This window comes from Crinia signifera, chromosome 4 (genome assembly GCF_055691185.1).
Source record: "Crinia signifera chromosome 4, ASM5569118v1, whole genome shotgun sequence".
In the NCBI taxonomy this organism is placed as follows: Eukaryota; Metazoa; Chordata; class Amphibia; order Anura; family Myobatrachidae; genus Crinia; species Crinia signifera.
The window spans coordinates 23,414,441-23,420,440 of record NC_139220.1 but is presented as its reverse complement, the minus strand read 5'-3'; positions in this window follow the sequence as shown (position 1 = coordinate 23,420,440).

Sequence of the window (6,000 nt, the reverse complement as noted above, 5' to 3'; positions counted from 1 at the left end):
CTAAGGGCGGGATGCAATTACACCCGCATCCAAAGTCTGCTGCACATCGCCGGCTACCGCATAGATAGTAATAATAATAATAATAATCGCATATGCACTAACATATGCGATTAGTATAGAAAAGCACAGCTCTCGAGTTAAGAGCTGTCCTTTGCAATGCGCCCGGCAATGTGGCAGCGGGACCCCTGCGGCTCTCCTCCTCCCTTATGTGCCCGGCTGCTGCTGCAGTGCCGGGGCATGCGCCAGCTCCTTCACCCTGGAAGAGGTGCGGGGAGGAGCAGCTCACTGGTCTGGGCAGCACAGCAGGAGGCTGTCCGGACACAGGTGAGGGGGGGCGGCGTGCATTGGTGCAGGGCAGCGGGGCGGCTGCAGGTCGCTATAAGAAACCCATAGGCTTCTATGGGGTATCGCCAGCTGGCGATAACCCACGTCACGGTAACTTGACGATCAAGGTTTTAGTGCATCCCAAAATGCGGTAAAAAGTGCCAACATCTCTGTGAGAGATGCGCAAAATATCCGCTAAAATTGCCAGCGTCGCTCACATTTGTTATATACATTCAAATAAATAGTGTTGTGTAAAAAAAAAAAAAAAAGATTATATTTTGTTCATAAGGAAAACATTACAGGTCATTATGATGAATATTTTTGAATGAATACACCTATTACAACAAATTCCCTTGGCACTCAAAGGGTTATTACAGTACATGTCCCCCCAAATCTTGATTTATTTTCCCATTAGGCTGCTGCCTAGGGACATGTGGCTCACGTTAGAGGAAACAATTGGGGTCAAACCAGTCTGTTGGTTAAGTCTCCCTGGGAGTCCTAATCCAGCCCTGTTGAGTCGACACATGTATACAAACGTAATATTTAGGCCCGATTCTGCTTAGATCGCTCCCCGAGATATTCGGTCCGGGGACCGATGGTGCGGCTCTGCACATGCGTATGGCCGATTATACGCATGTGCGAATGCCTTTGGCGACTACCACAGTTACCAAGGTGTTCTCACAGAGGAGGGGTGAGCAGTGGGCGGAGTAGGTGGCTGGTGCATGGGGACACCCATCATTTCCTGTGCGTGCCCACAAAAACGGTGGGTGCGCCCAGAAAAATGCTATTCTTCCCCATGTGAACCCAGGTGTAGGAATTTAAATATGCATATATATATATATATATATATATATATATACTAGGTGATTCATCGCGCCCTACGGGCACTCTTCACACTCTTCACACCATCGTAAGGGGCTGGGGTCGAATCGCTGGAGGGGGGGTCATGGGGGCTGGGGTTGCCACAAATCGTGGGGGGGGGGTGCCGCGAATTGCGGTAGGGGGGTTCGCGGGGGAGGGGGAGCGTGTGAATCGAATCGCGGGAGGGGGGCGGGGGGGGTTTGACCCGAATCGCGGGAGGGGGGTCGCGGGGGGGGTGCTGCGAATCGCGGGAGGGGGGGTCGCGGGGGGGGGTGTCGCGAATCACGGGGGAGGTGGTCGCGGAGGGGGGGTGTGCCACGAATCGCGGGAGGGGGGGTCGGGGGGGGGTGTGCCACGAATCGCGGGAGGGGGGCGGCGGGGGGTGCTCACCTGGTGTCTGGTGAGTAGCTGTGTCTTTGCTGGGTAACATGGGGAGGCAGAGGGTGTCTGGCACTGTGCATACCTCCCAACATGACCCATGCCAGGAGGGACACAATGCTCTGCCGCTGGACTTTCTTCCTAATGTATGATTACCTCCATCTGTGTTGAACAGGTTAATTGATAGGAAAGGTGCTTCAACACAGGTGATGGCAATCATACATTAAAAGGAAAGTGCAGGAGCAGAGCATTGTGTCCCTCCTATGACTGTGGGCTCACTGGGCTGGTTCTCTGTCATGTGAGTCAGTCATGTGAGTCAGAGGCTGCACCCAGCGTTAGAGAGTCAGACACACTTTGAGTGACAGATGTAGCCAAATATATAAGATATATATATATATATATATATATATATATATATATATATATATGCAAACAAAAGATTAGCTGTGGTGCGCTGACACCTGCAGTCAATTTAACCCTTCACTGGGTTCTTCTGAGTTGATTGTCCCACACAGGTGTTGGTACACTTATCCTTGGTTATGGACAGCAGCTCCCCAATGCAGATGCCAGATCCCAGGGCACAAGAGCAAACAATCTGGAACAAAAGAGCAAAGGGGGCGCCTATGGTGTAGTACCTTTTTAATTTTTAAAAAGACAAATAAACAATCCATTTAAAATAAATAGAGCGTCCGTACCTGACAGTTCGTCAGGTGTGGACTTAATACCACATGGTTCAAAACAATAGCCCACTGGCACATCAGCTACAAGAGTTAGCCCGCCGTCAGCAGATGGATTTACAGACTCACGGAACCTCTCGGCGCGACACACCACAGTGTCCAGCAGTGTCGGTGCTTGCACGGGTCCCGGCGGCTTCTCCCTAGCCCGGTCAGTGGGGATAGTCTAGCGTCACTCTGGCCACGCCCCAACGCGTTTCGTCGTCAGACTTCTGACACTGCTGGACACTGTGGTGTGTCGCGCCGAGAGGTTCCGTGAGTCTGTAAATCCATCTGCTGACGGCGGGCTAACTCTTGTAGCTGATGTGCCAGTGGGCTATTGTTTTGAACCATGTGGTATTAAGTCCACACCTGACGAACTGTCTGGTACGGACGCTCTATTTATTTTAAACGGATTGTTTATTTGTCTTTTTAAAAATTAAAAAGGTACTACACCATAAATGCCCCCTTTGCTCTTTTGTTCCATATATATATATATATATATATATATATATATATGTGTGTGTGTGGATCGTTGAGTCGACAGTTTCTAGATCGACAATCAAAAGATCGACCACTATTGATCGACAGGTAGAAGGCTGATACATAAAAAAAGTCGCCATGCATTAGTTTGACATGGTCAAAAGGTTGACGTGGGTTTTTCACGTTTTTTTGGGTGTATATGTGGATATAGGTGGACACTGCATTAGTGTACCGTATTCCCTAACACGGCATCCTAATATTCTCTTTCTATGCCCACTGGGAAAAAAAAAACACGGAAAACTCATCGACCTTTTTCCATGTCGACCTTTTTTCATGCTGACATTTGACCACGTGAAACTAATGCATATCGACCTTTGACATGTGTCGACTATTTGACTGTTGACTGATAGTGGTCGACCCTTTGAACCTATCAACCTAATTACTGCATACCCAAATATAGTGAGTACCTTCATTCACTAATATACAAGGACTCCCGTTGAAGGATGTAAGAAGTGGTGATCCGGATCACAGTGACACAGCGGCGGGAATTGTAGAGCCAAATGGCCGCTACAGATCTCTGCCAGGCAGCACTCCATTACTGAGACTACAATTAATTATATCCGAGTGCCTGGCGGACAGTGACAGTAAATGATGACATTTGAGGCCGGCGTTAACCTTCTAATGGAGTCTGCAGTGATATCAAATGTACTCTATAGGCGGGATTAACCAATCACTGAGCGGATGTGAAAGCTGATACTGTAAATAAGAGCGATTTATGAACTATTCATTAACTTGAGAGATAATGCAAGTCCTCTGCTCAGAGACTGCAGTATTTACTGAGACAATGACTCAAGATATTCAGAATGTACGTGCGGTAATGAGAGACGTTTATCAGCTGTAAAGGATGTTAGGATAATATCATTCAGCTGCAAAGGAATGTAGTCTGCTATTTATAAAACAATGAACAAATATCCAGTACTGTGTATGATATACTATATCTATTTTCATTTTAAAAAAAAGTTGCATACTGTACTGTAGACCTGGGATGAGCCCCTAAAAAATAATTGGCGAAGAAACAAACATTTAAAGCCATGGGCTGCAAATTCAAATTCTGAGCGATTATTGAACGAGGGCGCATGCGTACGGTATGCAGTTAGCATGCATGAGCCGTCCACCCAAAGACAACAGGCCAAGGCTAGACTTTGCTCATCTTTCGTAGGGTCTTTGGGTGTGCCGCCGGTGTTTTCTGGGAGTGCCCCACAAAATATAGGTGTTCCCCGGCCATTGGGATGGGAGGGCAACTTTTGTACACTTTTGCAGCCATGCACAGGGGCGGAGGGGGTGCGTTTGGCGGGGAAGCGTTTACCAAACACTCGCAGCCCAGCGAGCAGGTCTGAATAGGGTCCTTAGTTCAATGTAAATGAATTCCATAACAGCTGAGTTATCATAACCTGCAGAAGTTGACAGTGTCTGGATAGAACGCCAATAGGTCACGCAAATCATGGAATATTGCCACGATGGGTGCAGGGCCTAATGACACGGCAGTCCAATCTTTCCCACAAAGTGGCCCATAGTTTCTGTTCTCCAGGCTTCTCCCGGAGATATTGGAAGTCAGTAAGTATGATTCACCCAGAGCCTTATACGGTGATTGATGACTCCGGGGGCTGCCCATGTCTATCCCCGGCCAATAAATGTGATATAAGTATCTAGGTGGCAGCAATAATTATTTAATAAAGCAACAGAAATGCTGAACATTTGTCATTGCTGTGTTGCCTGGTAGCTAGAACAATTCAGCAATGACAGATTTAGGAGCTGCAGAAGTTTGCTGAATTTCCTTAGCAATTATATGCTGTATGAAAGCGATGCCTACTTTAACCTGGCAATTTCACTTTGACTTCCTCAGCTCTTCTTTTTGAATTGCCCATAAAGATCCCAAAATTGCTGATTGCAACGTTCTTGAGAAAGTGCTAACTCCTATAGTTGCAGATTTTATTTTTAGTACCTTGGAACTTATTAAGTTTAGTCACAAAAACACCTCGTAAATGGATTTTCTTATTAAATGTTTTTTCAAATTTTTTTGCTTTAATAATTATCGGTTTTATTGAGACAGTGTTTTCACCTCTGTCATGTCAATCAGATGTACTGTATTATATTAATTCATTTCCCCCTGGATGAACTTGCTAATCTGTGGTACCTTGGGAATCAGCTGGCAAACAAAATTGTAGAATCCATTCACTGATGTTCATAACAAGATGACTATTTGTGTATCTTCTCTTTTAGAGACCCTGGAATGGAAGTCAAAAATAGAACGTGAGGTGTGAGTCAGGAATCAAGACAATGGTCTTCACTCCTGGGAGTAGCCATGGACTCCTTGAAAGTCTGTTGGATGATCCTAGAATTTTTGTAACGACATTGGCAGATGCCATCAAGTTTTCCCCTTTGAACAGAGGGCTTGGAGATCCCTTATGAACTAGAAGAAAGATGGGGCAGTGGCTAACTTTCTCTGTACCATGTAATGCTAGGTACACACTTATGCCGATCACCTGATATGGGTGGATCGACCACATAATTGCCTAGGTGTGTAGTTTGCAGGAGCATAGGTGATAAATGGCATCATATGATATTGAAATTTTTGGCTCAGGAGGTCACATCCTATATCCTGCTTAAAATTTGAGATACCCGACTTCCCCATCCCTTTGTAAAAAGAATACAGAAAAAATGGCTCAGAGCAGAGGTGGGTTTTCCACAATGCAACCTACAGTAGGTGCCTGTTTCGAGCATGACCCATCTCTAGTCTTTATAGGAACACCATAGAAATCAGAAGAAGGATAAGGATTCGTCACAGCCCTAAATGAATACCTAGGTTTCATTCCCATGCCATCAGCTGTAATGAGTCCAACACCAGCCATCTGGCACGAGATTATCCTATTTTTATTTTCTATGTCTTTACTTTATTAAATATACTTTACTGAGATACTGCACTATGGGATTTCCTGTTTCTATTCCTTCATATGTGGAATCACACTTGAGGACCTAAAGAAACCCAGATATACAGTACTGACTGGATTATTTCAAGTAAGCCAAAGTGTGAGCACATGATATTCAATGAAAGAGGTTCCTTTCCACGTGGGGTATACTAATAGCATCACATCACCAAAAGATACCTTTATGGGCTTTCATGCACTTCATTCCGTGTAAGCAACACATAATCACTGTTTTCCAAATACCCCTTTGGGTGTAG